General features: G+C 40.9%; 1 protein-coding gene across 2 annotated transcripts in view; it reads right to left on the bottom strand.

Moving 5' to 3' along the window:
• Positions 1–24,797, bottom strand: part of KIAA1217 (KIAA1217 ortholog) — a 772,703-nt gene that overhangs the window by 488,646 nt on the left and 259,260 nt on the right. For both annotated transcript variants that reach the window (XM_067703131.1, XM_067703122.1), the window contains exon 2: positions 8,121–8,275. The gene's annotated coding sequence lies outside the window, so the exon portion shown is untranslated. The remainder of the gene's footprint in view (positions 1–8,120; positions 8,276–24,797) is intronic.

Genomic DNA, 24,797 nt, shown 5'->3' with positions numbered 1-24,797 from the left:
CTGGCCCTAAACTTCCCTAACCACAGTACAAACTCTTTCCCTTCCTCTGAGACTGGGGAAGCTATAAGGTGGAAGAAACCATTTAAAGGAGAACCCCCAGAGGAGTCACCGGAGTCTACATAACTGTGACGTTAGCAATAAATAAATCTTTAGTGTTTTAAGCTACTGAGATTTTGAAGTTGCTTGTTATAGCAGTGAGTTTTAATTACCCTAACAAAGCAGATATGAATGCAGACCAGCAAAATCAATGCATAGTCTTTTATAGGAAATGTCTTGGAGGATTCAGGGAAGTACTTAGTAGCCCTCAAAATTCGCTTTTGCTTCGTTATTTACTATCTTTTACTTCGTTGGTTCTAGGGGTTTTCAAGAATGACAAGGCCATTTGCATGATAATCAAAAGAGAATGATACTCGGTTTAGGACACTTGGATAATTACATACTATTGTAGGGTCAACATCCACTATAAAAACAATATTATTAGAATAGCTAATACTTACTGAAAAATTTGTATTAATTTTTGTCTCGTATATTTTGTACCTTATTTTGTTTAATTTTCAAAAAATATGAGTATGATATAACTCATTAGCAGCAGCTCAATGTGATTTTAACACTGCTTGAAAAAAATCTTAATGCTCAAAATGACTTTCAAACTCCTAGAAAAAAATAGTACCTTTTTCATATGTGAAGATATAATTTGGCCATATTTCGTCAGCACTGATTTTTCCTAAAGTTTTGAGAATCTTTCCTGAAATACAAAAAAATACTTTTCCATCAGACTTGAGATTTCTAACTGAAGCTCATGAGTTAGATGCTGTATTGATCTAATATACCAGTAAGTGGCCAAATGGTACAATTTATCATGTCCACATGGGATTATGGGAAATTCTCTCTCCTGCTCTGGGTCCCTGTATATACTTTCTCATTTCTCAAATAGCAGACTAATGATACAGGGGCTCTCATTTCAGTCTTTTGTTTCCAACAGGCAAATGCCTGTAAACAAGCAATAGTTTCTGAAGTAGTATGCTTTCTCCTACAATGTTTAAAGCAATGATTTATTTATTTCAAACTGTAAACTCTACTTTCTGCCTATAAAACAAATTACCTTTTGCATGAATATGAGAACACGTCGTTTCTCTAAGTTAGCTAGTAAAAATCTCTCTCTTGCCATCGCAAATTAAATAGGTTATAAAATTCCATTACCTTAAGTGCATCCAAGTGCCCCTGGCTTAAGAGAAACATTTCTACAGATGCTATTTATTCAAAATCAAAATTGTCTCTTCTGGGTAGCTGTGAAACAATGAGTCATGACCTTACACGAGGCAAAACCAAAACAAAACGAAACAAATAAACAAAGCTCAGTTTATGTAAAAATGTTGTCATTAAGCTCTGCTGAATGTCTCCGTATCTCACCTACTGCTTCTCAAGAAAATACAACAGATGACATCTTATGCATATTAATGTTCCTGCTCTATAATCCAGTGGGAGGAGTATGTTGAACACTTTCAATGACACATCCTATGGTTAATGGCATTATCTTGGGTACCGATTCTGAGTTTCACTATGAACACATGCATTTTTTTCCTCTACTTTCAGATTTCTCTCTTCAGTTTCTTCCTCCACCTCCACCTCCCTTCCTTTATGGCAATCCTGGCCATGACCTATGGCCACGTTTCTCTTCTCTCTCCACATTCCAGTACCAGCTTCCCTTTCTTTGCCTCATGTATAAAATTCACTGGATTCTCATCCAGTCTCCATAACCCCCGTCCCAAACACAGCAGGACATTTCTGAGTCCCGCCTGAGATGGTAAGTGAAGACTCTCTACACACCACAGAGCCACTCAAGTGAGCAGACAGTACAGAGCTTTCAGTCACATACGGCCAATTCTCATTATTTGCAGGACTCATGCTCTGTAGTATCCATGGAATACTGAGTTAGCAGGTACTAAACCACTGCTCCTAGGGGAGAATACAGGGTACGGTTCATGACAGTCTCTGGTCACAACTTTTTCATCAAACAATGAATCCATAACCTTGTTTTATGTGTTTCGGTCAAAGGACATCTTAGTTAACATATCTGGTTGACTCCTGAACATGGACTCACCACCAACAGCACTGTAACTCACACCTGAACGAAGCATATCGAACGCATGCTTTCTCTGTAAGGCACGTCACAGCCTTCCTGTACTCGGGGTCGCTAGGGAGAACGACTGCACTTCGCTTGGGGGCCATTTTAAATGGTGATGTCATCAACGCACAGCACAAAACTGTGAAAAATGTGACACTAAGGCCATGAAGAAGACACTTTCTTACAGTACGAGCCAAACAGGGAGGCAGAGGGTGCACCTCAGCTAGGAACGTGTGTGCGTTTTCGGCAACTTGTCCCTGAATGACTGTGAAAGCACCTAAGTATTGACTTAATATATTTTAGTGAGCAGGTGAATTTGCATATACAGACTCTGTGAATAATGAAGATTAACTGCATTTCAATCATAAAAAATGTTATGGGCTAAGATGCCATCAGTGACCAAAAAAAGTTCTAGTTTTAAAAGGTACATTTTTCTACTGACTGAGGCATGTGGAAATCAGTGTCGGCTTGATCTAGCCAAAGTTTAAATATTTTGGTTGACTGTATTTAAAAAGCCTTCAATTCTCTTGTATCTACTGGGTGCTCCTAAGTTACAGTTCATTATAATGGGTTATACATGCCTCTGAAAGCTCTGACTTAAAAAAAATAAATCCCAGGGCTGCAGAATTTCAGCAACTAAACACAGAGTTCAGTATTGTCTTTAGGGAAATCCCTCATTCAAAGGCACAAGGGAGAATTTTCCCCACTCATCTGAAAGACAGAGACTGCTGTCTTAACATCGAAACCCTCGGATTTCTGTGACTAAGGAATTTCTCCCTTGTTGTGCTAGTTCCTGCCTGATAGTTTTATGCAAAATGGCACTCTCTGAGCTTTTGCTTCTTGGCTAAGTTTTAGCGGGATCAAGGAAGCATCAGGGCTGGTGTCTGTGACAAGGATGGGCTTAGAGAAGGCTCCCTTGGAGGACTTCTGGAAGGCTGAGCTGGGGTTTCTACTATTTTGGGCCACAGCACATGGCATGTGGGATCAGGGATGGAACCTGAGCCCCCTGCATTTGAAGCGCAGAGTCTTAACCACTGGACCGCCAGGGAAGTCCCTGAGCTGGGGTTTCAAATGGTGAGGTTTGACAAGGAGCCAACATCCTGGGTTTACCTGGCTTGGTTTCCTCTTTAACATTTACACTGTGACCCGTTTCAATGGGAGTTTAACACCATGTTTCAAAGTCCTTTGTGATGGTGAATCCTGAAATATTCTCAGAAAGTCAACACAATCCTTTACCCAAGGACTCACAGCAGACCTGCAACTGTACCACCTGTCTGCAGAAACACCTGAGGTCTGCTTTAGATCACAAAATGGAAATAAATTTTCAGAGTGTTATCCAACTTGCCTTTAGGTTTTCTAGTTAAATGTAGAAATTTCTTCCTTTTTTTTCTTTACTTTTTTTTTTATTTGGTCGAAGAAAATGTCACTGTCGATTCTGTCTAAACATGCAATCATGCCATTGGATACTTGGGGAAAGAAAACCCACATGAAACATCTACCCAGATGTGATGGGAGAAATGCTGGTTTCGAAAAGCCTTTGTTCTGTGGCCGAGGCTGCCGTGGTTCTCCCATTGCATCGATTTTTACTCACACATTTTAATGAATAAAAACATGCTGACCGACAGTCCACGAGAACCACCAAGTACCAATTACCGAGGAACAGAACAGCTTCAGTGAGATGTGAAGAAGGGCAAAAAGCATCATAAAATGAGTTTAAAATTTCTTTTTTTTTTTTCTTTGCTGTACGCGGGCCTCTCACTGTTGTAACCACTGTGCCACCAGGGAAGCCCTAAAATGTCTTAAGTAGAGCACTGAGTTGAGAGTTTCATTTCCCCTACAATTGATTTCTTTTGCTTCAAAAGAAACCCACAACTTGTTGGCATCTGGTTTCTGCAATGTTAACATAGAGGCAATAGTACTGGCCAGCAGTCGGTTCCTTAGGATGTTAGGGGGTCGTGAGTATGCTTCCTTGAAGACAACTGCCCAGGAGAAAATAAGAAAATACCTCCCCCACGTCTGGAGGTCCCGTATGTAATGTTATACTGGGGGGAGTTATGATTCACCTCTGCCTGGCTCACTAGCTGTGTGACCTTGGCCAAGTACTTCGTCTGCTAAGGCCATGTTCCCTGAACTGCAGACTGCAGTTTATTACTAAAGGTTATTTTCACATTGAATTGTTACAAGATCTCAATAAGAAAATGGATTTACAGCCTTTGAGTGCCTCGCATTCAAGAAGTAGTCACTGTCGACTTATTATTTCTGCATCATCATTCCATCTTTCTGTCATTCTGCACTTCCTGTGCCTTCCCTCCACGGCCAACTGGAGCCCACGCCCCAGGGAGAGAGAGTTTGGGGTGACAGATGCCTCATGAGCAGGAGAAAGTGTCAGGGCCAGGAAAGCAGTCAGGCACCAGAGGGAAAAAGAAGCTAGCAAAATTTGAAGTGTCTGTATTACAACTCAACTGGTTTTAAAATTTCCATTTCTTTTCAGCAAATGTGTTTTCTTCCTCTCATGGAACTAAGAACATATGTGCTGCCTGGCAGATGATTTCTGCAACTCTTAAAGTCAGGATCGGAGAAGGCTGACTCACAATTTCTTACGCTGCACGTGTGAAATCTTTCAAGAAAACTTGGCGGGGGGAAGAGCCTCAGGATTTTGCGTGATGCGCTCAATTGCTTTTCAATTAAATTGGTAAAAAAAGAATCGATTGATTCTTTGCTTCTATTTCTGACCCTTTTAAACTATTTTTTAAAGCAGTATAAAGAGATGGGACGGACAAAAGGTAATAACACAGGAAAGGAACAGAAAGAAGGTAACATTTGTAGAGGGTTGTAGTTTTCCCATCATTTGAATTATTTGATCTTGTGGCATTCCTGTGATGCAGGTTTTACCTGTGACAAGGACAAAGGCTCCCAAAGATTCCATAGCCACTGAGACTTTGTATTGACTCTATTCATTGAGTTCTTTGCACTACACCACATACTTTTTTTTTTTTTTAGATTCACACAGTTCAGCTTCGATTAAGATTTAAGTAACAAAGTATAAGGAACTAGAACGTGATTCCTGTTAAAAGAATATGTTTGAAGAAATGTTCTTCGGCAATCACTGTAACTGATCAAGCATGTGATAGGAGTTATTTTACTAGATACGTAGTCCCTGATATTCACGCAAAAACACCAGGACCTTAGCTATGCAATATGCTGTACGAGGGGCAGGGATGAAGCCTGACCACCTGTGGACAAACACACAGACTCATTCACTATCTTGAGTTGCCTTTCAAAGAAAGTATTTGACATACTGTATACAAATTAAACAAGAAGTCCAATAAGGATCCTTTATTGCCCTTTTCAAGGGCAACAGACCTGACAAAGTATTTTCTTTAAGCACTTTCTTCATCATGCCTTCAAGGGATTGCTCCCTGCAGAAGGCCTGCGTGTGGTCGGTGGCAGTTCTAGAAGCCAGAGCGGGACCTGTGGGTGAGGGAATGGGGAAGGCAGGGAAGCAGGACTTGGAGATGATGGACCCTGGCTTGAATGGCTGCAAGCACAAGACTGCAAAGCCCCCCAACTCAGAAAGCAAAGGAGCTTCGACAACTCCTGCAACAGAGGCCAGAGGAGGAGTGAGGATTCAGAAACACTACCTACAGGCTAACTGGCCGCCACTTCTGATTCACTCCAGAGATTCTGGGCTCACCACTTAATGACCGAGTGACCTTGTGCAACGCACTTAAACTTTGTGGAGTTTCGTTTCCCTGTGTATAAGTGGGGAGAAGACACCTCCCTGTGTGTGGCTGGGAGGATTAAAAGATACCACGTATACCGCACAGCACAGGCACACAGTAGACATTGAACAAATAGTAGTTACTAGTTTGAATCACTGTGATTATCCACAATCCGGGGACTGTTAACATCACCAATGCTATACTTTGAAACATGTTTATTCTTTACATTCTAGCAAACTAGTTCAAAGTCTGTTTTTCAAATACATTATCTAGTTTGGACTTTAAAAAAACAAAACAAAAAAATCCCTGTATATGTTCTGCTCTGCTTATCAAAGGCTCTCAGTAATGTTGACTCAAGGGTAAGTCAATTACACAGGCTACTGTTCTGCCTTCTATTATTCTTTTTAAACCACATTCCATGTGGTAATGGGTCAATTTCTTTACTTCCTCTTCCCTCTTACCACATTCCACAGCCCAGAAAGTTGCCAGTTAAGTTTTAACCCTCCTTTGAAAGTGACTTTTCATCTCTACTCTTTTTTTAAAAAGTGACTTAAAGTAGTTGCAAGTTCTTTGAGTGCCCTCCAGACCCAATCCATGCAACAAAATAGTAACAGGAGAAAATTACGAGTGCTGGGGCCCAAGCCCCCCCGCTGAGCACGAACGGTATGATGACTTGGTGACGAACTACGCGTCCATAAACGGGGGACTCTTTGATCCTGGCTGCTTGTACAACTCTAAAGAGAAAGGCATTCTAGTCCAAACCACACAAAGAGAGAGGAACACAGGTTATTTATGGGAGCCCACTGACTCTAAGTTTAGCCTGGCTCTTTCAAGATTCAAATACACACATCATTTTGACTGCCAAATCGCCTCCCTCCCCTTATGATGTCTAATGGGGCTGTAGTGTAGGAATGTCTGATCTCTGGCTTCTCCCTGGGGTGAGAAAGGTAGCTGGTTTGGCAGAGAGACAGACACAACAGTATTTATAGAGACAGTAGAAAATTGACTCCATATGCCTACGAAGGGAAATCAGAGTAAATCTCCGGGAGCTAAGAGGACTCCTGAACTCCCTTTCTGAGGTTCAGCTTCTGGCTGAGAGTCACTAGGACCTACTAACCAGCTCTCTAGCTGTACACAGTCTGGCATCCACAGGTTCTCTCTTATTTGATGGTGTTCCACCAACACTGTCCCTTTACAGAAGGGGAGGAAACGCCCTCTTTGGTTCCCTGAATTCGGGAGCTGTTCTGTAAGTCTGACTCTTGTATTACTCGGTGAACTTCCTGCATCAGAGCTGGTACAAACATGGAAGCCATGAATTACCGATTCTGAGGTTGCTGAAACCAAGTTCAATGACTTCTTGCCAGTGACTCTCAAGTCATGATGTTCTTGGGTAACAAGCAGTGTGGCTGCGTGCTGATTCACACTGCTCACTAAAGCAGGTCCACGTTGCTAAGGACTGTACTGGGACAGTGTCTATCTAGTCTCTTTCCTAGCTTCCTCTGGATCGAATATCAAAATTTTACAACGTTGTGTTGCAATGGTAAGGGCTCTATGAGGACCTCTGCAATGGGAGAAAACTCAAAATGGAAATTGCTTTTATTAGTATAAATTATTGAACTGGTGGATTTATGATCAGAATTTGGGCCAAATGAGTACAGCTAAAGCTGGAGGTCAATCCGGTCATCCCAGCATTCCAGACACCCAAGTCCACCTCCATAGGCTGATCTGGGCAAAGTAAAAGGACCTCAATGAAACTGGCAAATTAATTTTGCTACTTTTGTGGGACCCTGAATTTGATCAAAATCATATCATGGGGTAGGACTAAAAGGGTTCTTATTTTTGATTCATTCTCTTCACTCCGTAGACACAAAGTCATCAGATACCTACAGAGGTTCACAAATTGTTTGCGAAAAGTTCATCATGTTTGAACATTCTCATATTCTTTAGTCATCATGATGGCTTCAAGCCAGAGTCTGAACACAAAGACAGGCATATAAGTGAACATAAAACATAGCCTGAAAAGCAATACCTATATCGACGGCACTGCCTGCAAGCTCAAAGAAAGAATGGATAAAAAAAAATAAAACAGCTGCATATCAGAATAAATACACATTGGAGGAAGAGTGAACGGTTCAACTCAGACATTTTGTTCCTCGGGGCTTAGGGAGGAATTAACAGAAGCCAAGATTCAGAGACAGGCCTTTAGCTCATAATTCGTTCACTGTCAAGATGATGAATGCTCGCTTTGTGATTTAATAAAAAGATAGACCTACCTAGAAAGAAAATGAGGAGGCGGCGTCCTCCACCGATAAGTAGCACAGTCTTTTGGGGCGACACCCAGGGGCTCTGGATTGGGACTCCAGCTCCGTCTTCTGGACACACAGCACACAGGACAACCAGTACAAATTCAGGACCTCAGTCTCTCCATCTGAAAAATACAAATAATAATGTCATGGTTCCACCCAGCAACTGCTAATTAGAGATTCACGCTGATTAAAAAAACACAGGAAGAACAAAGAATACAATGTATACATGTATGACGGGTAGCACAGAATGCCCCGTAATCCCACATACGCCTTTGTACAAGTTACCCAAAGTCAGAGGCTTTAACTTCCAGTTTTTCACAAAACCTAAGTTAGACACTACCAAAGAATGGAAACACATTAAACTAGATCAACCATGAAAATAAGGGCAGGCTTGTGTAGTTGGGGGGCGGAAGGAAATCAGGAAGGCCAATTGAGAATCAGAGAGACTGAATGAACGGCTGGGCCGCCTCTGATGGGCCTCTCTGCTCCCTTTGTTGGGAGTGATGGGCAGCTCTGATTGCTGCATTATTTCAAGAGCCTGCTGCACAGAGAGGCCTGGATTCCATCAGCTGTACCAAATGGGAAATAACCACGGGATCCAGGACCCGTAGCAGGAGGCTGGGCCACCGAAGAACATGAGTTGCCCAACATAAAGATACTGAAATTACGGATGAGATCAAGAGGCACCTCGTCTGCAGAGAAAGATTCCAGGATCACTGAGGAACCCTCTAAAATAGAACTTGACTTTGCCATCTTTCCCTATAGTCCGCAGATTTCTATGCTGCCAGAAGTTCTGGTAGTTTAGTTGATGTCAGTGAACTGAGTGCACACAGAATAGTACAACCCTCTAGGCCAATGTTTCCCCAAATGGAAATCTGTTTACATCGATCCTTCTTAATAACCAGAGAAACACACTGCTAAGTGGAAAGAAAATCATGAATGAAACTATGAAAAAATTCATTGAACACAATTAAAATGTGTCACAAACACATTTTTAATTGTTGACCCTAAAACAGCCATTTGCAATCATTTGGTTGTTAAAAAAATAAAAATGCTTGGTACTACCCAAAAATCTTTTCTTTGAATAAAATAAAGAGGCCCCTAGAATATTTTGAGTATTGCTACCCAGTTTGTAAGATTTTGGAAGAGAGAGTTTGCTTAGTAAATATTGACTTCAAACCAGCTGAATTCCAAATTATTTCAGAATTTAGAGACTTCGAGATAAGAGGAATATGAAACTACTGAGTCTGAATGAATGAAATGTTATTGTTTGATACTACAAATTACTATTAGTAGCAGAATTATGGAAAACAGTCTACGATTCAGAGTGACACTTTAATTATCAGAGGGTTATCCTGTACTAGCATAATCTTTGTGAGAAAAGCAATTGTGAAACTTGTCCTTCTTTGCAACTGAATTTCTCCCTCTGGTCCACTGGCTAACGATGAAATTTTCTCATTTGAGAAATCCAAACTGGTTGCACTAGATAGAATGTGAGAATGTAAGATGAAATTTCTCCTAAATGTGAAATGATGGTATTCAGAGTTAAAGAAAAATTATTTGAAGAGTATAAAGGTCAGAGGATCTTGTTAATTTAGTTCCTATTAAATAAAGCATTTAAACTCTTTGCTAGATACTGCTGGTTTAATGTGAAATAAGGGTGATATCTGAAGCTGAAGAAATGACGTCGCCCCCTAAAACACGCATGTTATATTCCTCAATGCCTGATTCTAATTGTGTAAAGGTATGTACTTTTAACTGAGTTGGATTACAAAAGTATACAGTGCTAGAAATTATTACAATATATTCAATATTAACCACGCTTAGAACAGTGTTATGAGTTCTATAGTAATTTAATAAATCAACAGAGGGCAGATGGAATTTTTATTAGCCAGAGTCTTCTAATACATTTTCTCTCTATAATGAGTACTGAGGGTGGGGGAGGGCAGCAGGCGGAGCTGTCCAAAATCCAAGGCCCCTTTCTTTTCTAGAGAAATTCTCTCCACTGTACAGACTTGTTGAGAGAACCTGTCTTCTCATCCTCCAGTCTAAGGAAGCTGGAAGAGTAATCTTTCTCAGATCTTTTCCTTCCCTTTCTCCTATCACTTTTTAGCAGCCAGGGCCCAGGCAGGAGACCTGAGCTCCTCTCTAAACCCCAAGGGAATGACTCAAAGACAATGGGATGGTTATACGTAGTGGTAGTGGCAAGGATGTCAGTGGCCTTGCCTTTGTCACATTGCTCCTGCTCTTTGATTGTCAGAGCCCAGCTGGCTCTGCCCAGGGTCCAAGATGGGCCTTAGCAGCTCAGAGTCTGCAAACCCTCAGTCTCCTAGGCCAGGTCAGCTTCCTGCAATTTCCTGTGATTAGGAACTCTCCCCAGAGCAAATACACAGCGTTCATCTTGTTCTTCTGAATTTTCCTGTTTGAATCACTCAAGAGACCAACCAAAACAAACACCACCAAATACACGTACAACAAGGCAATCTAACGTATATATATTTTCATTTTAAGATGCAACGCAGAGTTTTCTTACCAACTGTTTAATATTAGTGGCCAGAAGAAAAGTCAAAAAAAAAAAAAAGGAAAAAATTATATATGGCTATTTCAGTGATAGAACTGTTCTCGGAAAGGTGACTATAAAACTATCCCAGTGAAAGAGATTCAATTGTGCGTATTTGAATAATATCTAAACATACTGTCTTTTATACTGTAGCTTAGTCAGTGCCTCCTTTTTGTCTTGGAAATATTTCCAGAGTCTAAGTAAAGAACCCTAATTAAACAATGACTCAGCTCTGAATCGTTTTTAAGTCAGTAATCTTTCTCTTTTAGAATCATGCCGGTAGTTTTCCTCATAGAAGGCCCTCTGTTTATGGTAGTTCTTTACTGATCCACAGGATTATTGTGACTTTTTATAAGTGTCCAGGTCCTTAACCAATTCTCCCCTATTATTCAAAATTAAATTGAAAACACCATGTCCTGGAAACCCAACCAGCCTTTCAACTGTATCAAACATAGTTAAAAGATTGAAAAGCATGAGACACCACCTTAAGATTTATCCAAAGACACAGCCTCCCCTGGCTGTTGGTCCCAGTCCCTTATCTGAAACATGGGGAATCACTGCAGATACAGGCAGAGCATCGTTCTCCATCCATCTCCCATGTAGTGAAATCGACACCGGGAGGTAGAAGGACGTAGGAAAAAGAAATAAGGTCCTAGAGATAGGTTCTCTGGGGGAAAAATGCATGGCCACCGACGCCTGAAGTTATGGATTGAGATCAGATAGTCTCCTGGAGTTCTTTTCTGTACTGAGGTTTGATTTTATTAAGTTAACGTGTTAGAAATAAAGGTATTTCAGGATAGGGCCAAAACTGCCAAGTACATAAAAGTCAGGAAGTGAATCACAAAGAAGCGCGAGGGAAAGAACATTTGTTTGAAGACTGGTAAGATTAAGTCTTTTTTTTCTTTTTTCTTTTTAATACAAATGAACTTACTCGTGTTTGAAGGCAAAGGAGAAACAGCCAAGTGGAGGATAAAACAGAAAATAGTTGAGAGAAAGTTCCTGGGGGCTGGTATGGATAGGATCTGGGGCACTGGCAGAGAGATTGGTTTTAGAAAAGAAAATGAAAGCACCTCCCCTTTTCCTCTTGGCTTCAGGGTACCATGAACAAAAGTGGTCAATGTCTCCAAAGGGTAGTCACTCAGGTATGGGCATGGCTTTCCCCTCCCTCTATCCTCCATCAGTCCCTGTATATTCCATGCAATCAATTTGGCACCAGGAGGGAGAGGGAAGCTAGAAAGAGAAACAGGACCCCAGAAATAGGTACTCTGGAAGGAAATACATGGCCACTGATGCCTGAAGCCTTTAATTCCCTTCACAACTGGAATGCCACAGAAATGCTGTCAGACAGTCCAGGGCCTGAGCTTGTTGAGTCTGTTTATCTGAAATTAGATGTAAAGTAGATGTTTGACTTCCAGGGAATAAAATGAACTGTCATGGTAGAGAAGGTTTCATACAGGAAATATTATCCCGAAGCCCTCCAGCCTAAGCCCCCTCCCTTATAACTACCTACCGCAAATTATTTTCATAATAAAAATGAGCTCCCAGAACAAACTAATTACATGGGAGAGCAACTTACACTTTACTGCAGTCTTCACAATAAATTTTTGCATCAAATATGAGTTAGCCAAAGTAATTAGGAAAAATGATTAGCAAAGCTCTTTATTGAATATGGATCCAAGGCATTAAAAAAAAAATAAAGCATTTCTTTTGAAAATGGCTTTAAGCCTACATTTTCTCCCACGCGGTCATCTATTTTCCCTTCAACAATAGCTTTTTGGGGACATGCGGTAATCTGAGGGAATATAACTCCTCCCGAAATAATACCTAGTTCTCTTTTCCTTTCACGATAGAACTTTCCCTAAGTTGGTAGAAAGTCTTGAAATGTGGCTGCTTCTTTTCAAGAGAACACTGAAAGAACAAACTGCTGAAGTCCCAGTACAAATCATCTGTAGGTGAGACCTGGGAATTACGTCGACTTTTGAAAAAGATTAGACCACCAAGCTATGCTGCTTTTCAATTCTCAAGCAATGCTGGGCTTCTGAGAAATAACAGTGGTTTTGAAGGCATTTGCATCTCCTCTTTATACCTTTACTTTTAAAAATATTTTGGATACTTAGAAGTAAACAAGAATAAAATCCATCTGACTGAAATTACATTTTCCGACGTGAGTGACTTACGTTTAGTTGGAAATTCCACAATATAAGTTTAAACTAGCATCTCTCTTCATTTTTTTTTTTTTTCATTCTTGGCACTCAGGCTTGTAGAAAATTTTGACGGCTAAAAAAACCTCCAAAAAACCGACAAAGATGGAAGTTAAAATTCATTTATGAATGTATTAAATTTTTATTTTATGCACACATTGAGATAAAATTGAGTGGTATTACTTCCTGTTATTTCATGAAAATATCATTATTTAGATCTTCACGGAAAATGCAGCTTCTGAGCACTTCGGTGTGACTGTTAGCACTGCAGCTGAATGAGCTGATTTTTCCCCCATCTTTCCTCCAACAGACATTTATCATGTGGCTATTTTGTGTCAAGCACTGTACCTGCTGCTGGGTACACAATAAAAAGGAAAATCACCTGGTTCTAGTTTGTATGCTCACTGTCTAGTGAGGGCAAATCCACTGCAGGAGGTACTGGTCCAATGCTATACCCTGGTAGAGAAATTGTCTCCTTCCTACGTAATAAAGCCACTTTGCCCCTATCTTCCCCAAACCCCACCCCTTCCCCATCACTCTGAAGCAAGAAAGGGTACAAGCACAGCTACAGTAACTTGACTCTCACAGTCTTGCTTCCTGTAAAGATAAGATGCTTTCTAAATGTCTTCGAAATTATTGCATGTTTGCTTCACATAAAGGCGAGAAGGGCTGGGTAAGGTTCTGGGAGTGTCTGGACATAGAGGATAGAGGTGGGCAAAAGAAGGAGGAAAAGGGTCTCCTTGTCTATGAAACAGGACACATGCCCCTTTGCTAGGGGTTCACATCAGCAATGCAATATCAATTTGAATTTGCAAAGCATATTTCCATCATTTGTGACATTAATCACGGCCTCCCAGGCCCATTTTATTACTTCCATTTCACTACAGATAAATAAGAAACAAGAGGTTAAATGACTCTCCCGGAGTCAATAATAGACCTGGGACCAGGATTCAGAGTTTGTAAATTGCTATCCTGTGCCGAGCGCACTCAACCATATGCTTAACCTTGCCAAAAAATCAGGGCTCAGTTTTGCTGTTTAACTAATTAGAATTAAGACACATTAGGCAAGAAGGCAGCACCTGTTCATAATACAGTGACATTATTTCATTGCTGTTTCAATTGAAAAACTCAATGTTCTTCCAAACTTCTCAAAGCTTTAAGGAGACGGTCCTGGATCACCCCCTCAACCTGTGTCTATTCCCAAGTATCATATATTTGCAAAACTGCTCTAAGATAGTACTTAATACTAGTGAGGAAATGATGAAAACTTTAAGAAAAGGGGAAATGCTCTCTTAATAATGGGAAAGCTGTTTACCCTAATTTGGCTGGGATGGAATTGATAGAGTAGAAAATTCACTTGAGGAGTACTACCCCAAAATCTGAGATTATGAACATGTCAGGTTCCCTAAGCTGTGATGGTTCCAGAAATTATTCTATTGTTTCTTCTTTCATTTTCCAAATTGACCAGTTATTCCCTAAAAGCTAACAGAGTACCAGGGAACTGGCTCTTCTGTTATTTCGTCTGATGCCCTGGGAGGCCATAAGTTCTCCATGCCATTCCCAGGGCAATGCTTGACACATGGCAAGAGCTAAACAGAACATTAATCTGAGGGTGAATCCGTCTCTGGTATACTGTACTGACCTTGGAGACTTTTAAATTTTAATAACATGGACTGGAAGCAAAGCTTTACATAAGAAAGCAAATTTTCTTTTTGTTTTTTTGTTTTGTTTTTTGCGGTACACGGGCCTCTCACTGTTGTGGCCTCTCCCGTTGCGGAGCACAGGTTCCGGACGCGCAGGCTCAGCGGCCACGGCTCATGGGCCCAGCCGCCCCATGGCATGTGAGATCTTCCCGGACCGGGGCACGAACCCGTGTCCCCTGCATCGGCAGACGGACTCTCAACCACCGCGCCACCAGGGAAGCCCGCAAATTTTCTTTTTTACAACTTAGGGCAGGAGCATTCCATAATGCATTCTTATTTAAATTTGCATTCTTATTTGAGACAGTGAAACCAGCGAAAAATGGCCATTTTAGATGAGAAAATGAACGGCGACATACTCCCAGTAAAACTGAATTTGGTATTGGCTTTAAGGGGAAGATCCAGCATAATCTTAATGATGCTGTCAGATTTACTAATCATTGCCAAAGCTTTAAAGTTTAAATGCCACCTGAGGGCTTTCTCGAAGCTCCTGTACAGGGACAGAAAGGGTTGTGCGGTTTGGATTTGACTTTGGTCAAGACTGAAATGATGAGTAACGGACGCAGCTTCTTACTGCCCCCTGGTGGTGTCATGCTCAACGACGCTCAGAAACGTCCTCAAATTGGGGGTCAACCCCAGATAAGATCTTTGGCTTCCACAGCAACCCCTTCAAGAAAGCCTTCTGGGTTTAGACTTATAAACATTTAGTCTCAGGCCCCTCCTCAATTTTCATACATCTCTTCTGCTCCACTTATCCAAAGCCTGCCCTGTGCAGGAGATTCAGGATTTCAACGAACCCAGCAACACTGCCCACGTGTGAGATGGTGTTACACAGAGGGACTGTCCTAGGCCCTAAAATCAGCGCAAAGGAAGTTTCGCATTGTCGGCGTCCCTGACCCCCCCATTCCTCAAATGCCCACACCCTCACACTCCCAAGTCAGGTATAGGATATGGCAGCTAAAGGACCACTGAGGTCATGTTTGGCTTCAGCAGCATGAACTTGTGGTTTAGAAACCAAGGAAGGCTTTTCCACATGAGGCTTTCTCTAGGCTAGGCTGGGTTAGGAATACAACACAGTCATTACCAGGTTAGTTCAAAGAGAGCTGGCTCTGTCACTCACATCTCTCCCTTTTCCTCTAGGGATCCTCAAATCTACCATGAGCTGAAGCAGTCATTAAACTTGGAGTAGGACCCCATCCACCCAGGAGAAGCAGGAGGGCTTTTAACCTCTGGAATGTTTCTTTGTTCTCCTGAATGCCTAGGAGCCTGGGCTGAGCCCCAGGAAGACTCAGAAGACCTGCTTCCATCCAGCATGTCTTTAGCCAAGCTCCTGACTCTGAGACATCTGAGATGACTGGACAGTGACCTGGTCACCAGAGCTTCACAAGGAGGTCCTGAAGGTTCTGACTGCTTCCAGCTGGGATCAGGGGCTGAGCAAATAGCCCAGCACAAGAAAGGAGTGGCGACCATAGCAGGAGTCCCGAGGCTTGCTATTCAGTCAACGTATGCAGCTGGGGATGAAAATAAAGCTATCAGAGTCCATGGGAAGAAGTGACTGCAAGTGTCTTAAATTACATGTTTGTACAATGAAGGATGAAATGAAAGCTGGCTGTGACATCACTGATTCTGTTATCCTGAAGCGCTGACTCAGTTGATCTGGCTGGTTAAGTGGGTCTGCCCTCCCTTGCTCTACCCTATCTGCCATCCCCCTTCATATACGTCCCTTCTGGAGTTGCAAGCCCGGTGGAGTGGGACAAGCTGTGTGACCTAGCCACAACCCCCAAACTGGCTCTTCTGGCCCATTTGTAGGAACCAACAGGGACGCTGAGCTTCACAGTGACAGGGAACGATGGGGACCCCGTGACAGCTCATATCCTGACCTCAAAGGTTCCCTCCAGACCATTGGCTGAGACATCCCAGCATGAGGGAAGCCAAGAAAAAATGATGGAACTTGGTTCCCTTGACGTTTGTTATCTGCCAAATAAACATATCTTATGGGGACCATCCCTTATCCTGGTGGACCCTCACCCTCACATCATGCCAGGAGCACATCCAAGTGATTTCTTCTAGAGGCTCCCTCCATCTGCCCACCACTTTCCTGTTTCTCTCAGGTCTCATTTTCACATTTAAGAGGTCATTATGGGGTAAGCAGGGTGTTTCATCTCCTTTTGGTTCAGTCACACAAAATACTGATACATTTACCGGAACTTCAAGCCCCATCACTTCTATTTCTCTGTTGCTTTGTCAGATCCATTATATTTTTAGTCTCTCCACTTCGTAAGCTTTTGCTTTTTGAATGCACTTCTGAATTCATATTTGCCAAAACAATTTCCACAATGAAAAAGCAATAAAGACTTATAAATCCACCCGGGGAGCACAACCCAAAGCACTCCAGCTTGTTTCAATGTTGTGGTTTGGAGAGTATTCTTTTATATTGTTACAGTCAGAAAAGTAATTTTACCCGAGGAGTAGCTCATGAAATGATGGGTTTTTGGGAAATCATGCAACTTGGCTTCATGTCATTGTTTTAAAGGATCGCAAGGCAATTTATCTCTCCTACTTTCCACCATGAAGAGGTAGTAAGATTGTTGTATTTAACTAGATAAAGTATTTCAGCTTGGTATTCCAGTCCTTGTAAAATGTATCTGCCTAACTATTCCTCACTATGAAACCCTGATCCCCCTACAGATACTTTTCCTTTTGGATCCTGATATACATGGTGTTTATTACCAACGTAAAGTGTGTACACATGTTGTTCCTTCCCTCAAATGCAGTTCCCATCAACTTCATACATCTAGAACCTATCCACTTTTCCTGGTCCAGCTCAAATCCAGGGCAGTGTGCAGTAGTCACTCCCTTTGCTGAACTTCTCACACACACAAAGGCATGTGATCTGTCACTTCACTTCTGCACCCATCAATTTCTTCCCTAATTAGATTGCAAGCTCCTTGGACTTTTATATTCCCATTAAGCACTGAACCCAGGGCTGTGCCCATCTCGGGTGCTAAGATGATGGAGTACATGGAAAATAGCCGAGAAGCCAATGTAAACAGGATTGTGGGAAGGTCGTTTTTCAGCACAAAGCTGAGCTGTATGTGACGTTAAATGCTGTCCAGGTAGCCTCAGGGTCCCAGGATCCGACCTTTCCTTTCCTGTACAGACAGAGGCTGGGTTTGCAAAGCACAACTGTTAGTAGAAATCGGAGAAATACCCGAGTAGTTTGATGACCCAATCAACTTAGCACAACTTGATGATTCTGGTTCTAAATGTAATTTAAGCAGAGAGAAGCGTCTCCGTTTCTCACTTTGCTTTTCATGTACAGACGAAGTCAGATAACTCTTGATTCTCCAGGGGCAGGTTCTCTGTTTTACTGTCACTTTATCTCACTTGCCTGCAACTTCCTCATTTATAAAATGAGGGATTTGGAATATTAAATTGTTCTGCAAGGTTCTTTCTACCTCCAGCACCTACGCCCTTATAACCTACTTCTTTTCTCTTTAGCCCTTCTTCTCTCTCTGACTTTCACCTTATTCATCAATTTATTACCTGTAACACCCATTGCTACCAGGTTAAAAAATCATTTTGTCTGTTCATCAGGACCTCTTGTATAAATGATGTAGAGCAGCAATTTAAAAATAATTAAAACACAATTCCTCAGCTTTCATTTGATCATGGTTCTGTCATTCCTCCTGTAGTAATTTAGATTTTACAAAGCTAGTGGTACTTTAAACAGATATGCCTCCTTTGGGGGAAAAAACACAGAAAAAAAAATAAAGTGTGTGCTTTTCTTAAATATATTTTAGATAGCCTCCTTTCTTTTCAGCACCCACAGATATGACTCATCATTAGAAGAGAAAGGTACCTATAGAAACCAAATTAGGAAAAGAATGTGGATTCTTGCAATTAATTATAAACCAAAAAACCACCTCATTTTTCAAAGGATATTAACAATAGTGATGGAGTTATACTGATATTTACTGGAACGAGATAAAAATGATTTTTAAAGGCTTTAATGAAAAGAAGTAGAAAAGGGAAAGGTTTAAGGAGAATTCACAAATAAAACTATGAAAATCCAATCCCTTGACTCAGGTGGGACTTTTTATAGCACCTGCTTAGTTGGGAACAAAGTACCATGATTCACTTTTGAAGTTAGGAGACAATAATCTTAATCAAAGAGCCCTTCTCTTTGTATCGTTTATCATCAGTGAATTAATCCCAATAAATATATTTGCAATACACTCAGCTCCTTAATATCTCTAAACTTCATTATACATGACACAATGAGAAGGGTGACAGAGTTATTCAAAAGTATTTAAAATATTATAGTAAATTTTATATTCAGACAAAGGTTTAAAGGTCTGTTGTTTTCATAATACAAATTCCAGAAAGTTGGCTCTGAAAATTCTCAGTGGCTGGTGGATCTTGGGCTCCACTAACTGCTCTAGAATCGAGGCAGTGGCTGCATTCTGGGTGTCCCCTTGGAACAGTCACTAGCCCTGTTGGGTTTTGAAATCTGGAAAATGAACTGATTTGGTATTTGACTTCTAAGACTGTTTATAACGACAAACGTGTGTACCTCCATGCCACATTATTTTCTGTCTTATAGACCTAAGAAGACAGCTCTAAATTTCAGGGAAATCTAGTTCTACTACACACACACACACACACACACACACACACAAACACCCTGCATCCATTTTCTCTGATGAATATAATTGCAACATCTGTCTTCCTTCCAACTTTGGCAAAATATTTAAATTAAATAAATTACTGACGGTGAACATCACTTATTTCTGCAAAGCTGAGGTATGATATATTTCGTTGCTACAATCTAAGTTTTCTCTCCAGTTACTGGAAGTTATGTTTCACAGGACTTAGCTTGTGCTGATATTTCTAGAAGAGTTAATGAAGTAGAAATGTTCTCAGAAATGAAAATAAAATTAATGGAAATTTTGCTTTTCATTAATCACATCACCAAATCAATGTTTTATATCAAGCTATTCTGTAACAAGATTCTAAATTATGTTCCCAAGAATTTCTATGTAAAACATTTCCATATGGTAAGAGTCTGTAAAATTTTATAACACATTCACAAATCACTGTGACAAGGAACACTGGTAGTAATTTCTAAAAGTCAATGTCATTTTACTGATATAATTTTATGCTTTTATTTCCTCACGCTTTGAAACTTTAAAAAAAACAACTGAATGCCTTCTTAGGAAACAAAAAACAGATACAGAATCAGCACCATTGAACAGATTATACAGTTCTCATGTACACATTTTTTAACCTAAAGTGTCCATTCTTAGTCTATATTACAGCACTCGTTTTATTTCTCTTGTGGTACTTATAGTCTGCATCCATTTTGTAATTTATTTGTTCATTTGGTCTTTGACTCTCCAGCTATAAAGTAAGCTGGTTCAGGAAAAGAAAACTTCTCCAGGTAATGACAAGCAGAAAGAGAGAAAAATAAGGAAACTAGGGTTACAAAAATGTTGAAATGACGGGAGGAGGACAAGTAAAGTTTGCCACTAGCTTTAAGAGAGTCAGGAACTTTCTGGAAGTACAGGAAATGATTGGTGATAATCATAGCTGCCTGAATCACCAAAACCAGTAATTATAGCAATACCAAGAGCTGCTGAAAATCTCACATCTACTAGAGCCCAGACACCCGCCCATGGAGTAGTGCTGTGGCTTGGGTCTATTTTCCACATCTTGTGAGAATGTGTCTCATTGGCAGAATCTAATCTGAAGCCCTCCTGGCAAGGGATTCTGGGAAATGAGTTCTCAGGCTTCCAGCTCCCGTGATAGTGGGCGGTACATAGAAGGGAGTGTTTCCAGGCTGCCTACAGATAATTCCATACAAGCTCCAAACGGGAAGGATCCACCCTGCTTTCGTGTACTCTCTCTACTGAGAGAGTTCATAAACTTTTTGGTCGCAGGATCCTTTACATTGTTAAAACTTTCTGAGGATATCCATAAGAGCTTTTGTTTATATGGCTTATATCTACCAATATTTACCATAATGGAAAACTAAATTGCGTATATTTAACAGTGTTAATTTACCAATTCATTTAAAATAACAATAATGAAATCTTTACATAGTAACATACATATAATACTCCTTATGAAAAATGGCTATATTTTTCCCAAATAAAACAAAAAATAGTGAGAAGAGTGGCATTGTTTTATATTTCTGGAAACCTTTTAAGTATCTGGTATAATAAATGATAGTTTCTCTATCTTCTATTAAGATATTAAGAACAAGAGTGAAAATGCAAATAACTTTTTAGGATTGTTATAGAAATAGTTTGGCCTTTGAGGACCACCTGAAATTTCTCAGGGACACGCAGCATCCCTAGACCACTTTGTTAACCACCGCAAAATCACATCCTTAGCCACTAACATCATCATCCGACACATGACAGATGTGTAAAAGGTATTTGATGAATGAATTAATGAGTAAAAGGACATTGTATTCTTGCATTGCTCCTTTCGCAATGCTCACAGGCTGAACAATCTGTACGTGTTTTCAAAGGAAGACTTTCTCTCGCATTCATTCTCACTCCTCATAATTTTGTTGCTGGAAAAAAGGGAGCATGTGAGGCCAGATTTCAGAAGTGACATAATTTGATGCAAACCAGCCTAAGGCAAAATTGTGAACCAGATGAAGTGTTCAGTGTCTCCCTTATCCCTTGTCACAGAATCAGAATATACTTATCAGAAGGGACCTGAAAGATCATCGTCCATCCCAACGCTTGAGGCACAATTTTTTTGAAGCTCCGCCTTCTAAATTGGACGAAATGTACTGGGAGGTGGGGGTGTGGCATTCGGTAGAATGTCAGAAGTATTCAAAGCCATGGAATAATCCTGGAATATCACTTTTACTTAAAGTCTTCAGGGTAAATATTTAAGCAATTATATTAAAACAAAGGTACATTATGAAATATAAGATAAATTGATGGTTTGTCTCAACTCTTTTCCTCTTTTTGCCACATGACTTGCAGAGAAGTGAAGTAGGCATTGATTTGGGGCTTAGCCATGTGACATGCTTTGGACAACAGAGCTGGGGCAGAAGTGACAGTGACTTTCTTCTGACCTAAGACTCTACGAGGCATCATGCATCTCTGATCACCCCTCTTGTGATCCACCATGAGAACATGTTTCAGGTAGTCACTAGTCCAAAGGGAATGAGGAGACCTGGGGAGCCAACCTGAACCCAACCTAAAGCCTGGAGCCATGCAAAGCAAACCTGAAGAACCACGAGCGAGACAAATACTTACTTGCTGTTTTGCCCTTTAAGATTTTGATTTTGGTTGTTACATGGCAAATGCTGACTAACACAGAAATTGACACCTAGAAGTAGAGTGCTAGCAACAGAAATCACTGCAGCATTGGCTATGAGATCAGCTGACCAGGAAATAAGGAAATCATTATAGGAGAACTGAAAAATTGTGACCTATGTTATGGAATTGACAAACCAACTGATAAGACTGTCCTCTGTGATAATTCAGAGCACAGAAAATATTCATAATAATGTGTTGGGTGAGAAAGTTTTGAGGCAAAATGTTGACAGAATGAGTTGGTTCCTTTGGTAAAGTACTGTAAGAAAGAGATGAATTCAGAAAAGGCCAGTTTGCCAACAGAATAGAGAGCCCAGAAGTTTTGGGGACTTGTAGGGTTGGAAATGAAACTGTTTCTTATCAAATCAAAGATGAAGTTGGTAAGACACTGCCTCAGGAAAAGAATGGTGGGTGTGCCTTAAACACAAGGAATTGACCGGAATCAAATACATGGAAAACCTGCAGAGCTTTTGAGATAATTATATTGGCAGAATTACTGCCAGCTTTAGTTAAAAGAACCTATGACTGTTAGGCTGTAAAAAGACCTAAGGGCAGCCAACAATTAGGCAGGGATGTGGCAGAGAAAGCTGCTCAGCTACCAGGAAGGATATATTCAATACAACCTTCTTCAGATGCGGCCACGAAAGACGATCCAAAAGGAAGGACCTCCTGGCAGGTAGAGCCAAGAGCAACCGAGAACCACGTACTGGGGGCTGCTCCCGGGGGGGTACTGGGACCGATCAAGGAACGCTCTCTTGTTTATGACCTATAGCAACATTTTCACAGGGCGATTTCAGAATTACAGGTGTTTAGTGACTGCTATTTGCCTCCCATTCTTGATCTGTCAAATGTGTTTGGCATTAAACCTCTTCCTCTTGAACAAGGAGCGTGAGATAAAGTTTGGGCTGCCTAAATCTAGCGAACGCTTTCTAAAGAGGAAAGCTATGGTTATAATCTTAAGATGAAGTTGTTAAAATTTCAAAGAAATTATTTCAGGAAAATTTCTCTAAAATGAAGACTCAATCTAAAATGCTATAATTTGAAATGAATATCTGAATTAAACTAAATTTCCTTATAATTTCAAAAAGTACCCAAACAAATCTCATATAGACGCTACCGATAAATGTTTTCGCCAGTTTAAAATCACTGCCATGTGAGCAGGCGATAAATTTTCTGTTGTCTTAAAGGATCGCCTGGCACATAAATGACATTTTATACTTCGGTCTAATTTATTTAAAATTTTTAAGTAACCTTGAGCAATTGACCATATAACTGAAGTTCCTTTATGGAGATAATGGCTAATATTGAGAAGGCAAATGAAGCCTAGTGATATCAGATAGTCTATCTTATTTTATTTTATTTTTGGCCACACTATGTGGCATGCGGGATCTTAGTTCCCCAACTAGGGATCGAACCCGTGCCCCCTGCACTAGAAGCGCGGAGTCAACCGCTGGACTGCCAGGGAAGTCCCAATATCAGATTTTAAAATAACAAATTAACCACATCCATTTATCTCCTCTCTTTTGTAAAACCTAAAAAGGCATTAACCATATGGACATGAAAACATGGAGTAAACAGCAAAGATGAGAAGTTTTAACAAATATTAGGAAAGGAAAATGAAAGAGGAATGATAACAGATTGTGCAGAGCAGAATTATGGCCAATAAGTAGCCAGCTGATTCTCCCTCCAGAAGTGATGAAAGCAGAGCTCTTGGAGACACCAGGTACCAGGAAGCGGGGGGTTTAGAAGGGGAAGAAGGCCAAAGTAGGGGGATGGTTGAAAGAGTAGTGGGCTTCTCTAATGCCTTACAAGATGGCTGTCCCCTTCCTTCTCTACCCACCCAACACACTCTGCCCACAGGAAATCTGACGCACTCTTTCTGGATGAACCCAGGACTCAAAGCACCAGGTGGAGTGAAGACCGCCAGGGAGAGAAGCACTCAAAACAAGATGAGGTGAAACTCTACAGGTTGAATGGTGGGATCTTTGGACACTTTCCCTGGTCTTGCTTCCAGAATGCTGCCAGCCACTTAAATCAAATGATTCAGCTCTGCAGACACTTAAGACCTCAGAGAGGTAGTCTCCAGATAACACCATCTGTCATCTGTTTGCATGGTCCCCTGATCACCTGAGATGCTCACCTGTCAGCACAGCCAGCCCTCCCCACATGAACCCTCCATCTAGCTTTCAGACCCCCCACGCCTCAAACAGGACAGACGGCCGAGGTCATCAGACCCTGAACAAAGCCTCCTCCTGGAAGAGACAAAGACGAACGCCAGGAAGAAAAATCACGTCAGAAAATGAGAAACTGCAAAGAATAGAGGAAAACTTGAAATATGTTCAACCCTATCATCAGACAGAGAAAATATTGTCTCCATAAAATAAAGCCAGGAGGCCATAAAAGAGAAACAATCAGTGAATAAAAAAAGAATTCTTGGAAAATAAAATAGCCAACATTTTAAAAGGTTAATCATTAAAAACTTAAACATTGATAATCAAGCTGGAAGATAAAGTTAAATAAATCCCCCAGAAAGCAGGGCAAAGAGATGAAGACTAAGAAAGAAATAATTTATTTTTTTCTTTTTGGCCACACCACGTGGAACTTCCCCAACCAGGGATCGAACCCATGCCCCCTGCAGTGGACGAGCGGAGTCTTAACCGCTGGGCAGCCAGGGAAGTCCTATTTTAAAATAGAAAATCAGTTGATACCAGCAAAGGAACATCCCAGGTTGAGGGCTTTGCAGCAGCCCATCCAGAGACACTAGGATGGGCGGGCCCTGGAGGGAGCGGGGTTTACTGTGATGCTGTAAGTTGGCTTCCCCACTAGAGCACTGGATGGGA

The sequence above is a fragment of the Pseudorca crassidens genome, chromosome 1 (genome assembly GCF_039906515.1).
Source record: "Pseudorca crassidens isolate mPseCra1 chromosome 1, mPseCra1.hap1, whole genome shotgun sequence".
NCBI lineage: Eukaryota > Metazoa > Chordata > Mammalia > Artiodactyla > Delphinidae > Pseudorca > Pseudorca crassidens.
Note: the sequence above shows the minus strand (reverse complement) of the source record. Positions and strands in the feature narration are given on the sequence as shown.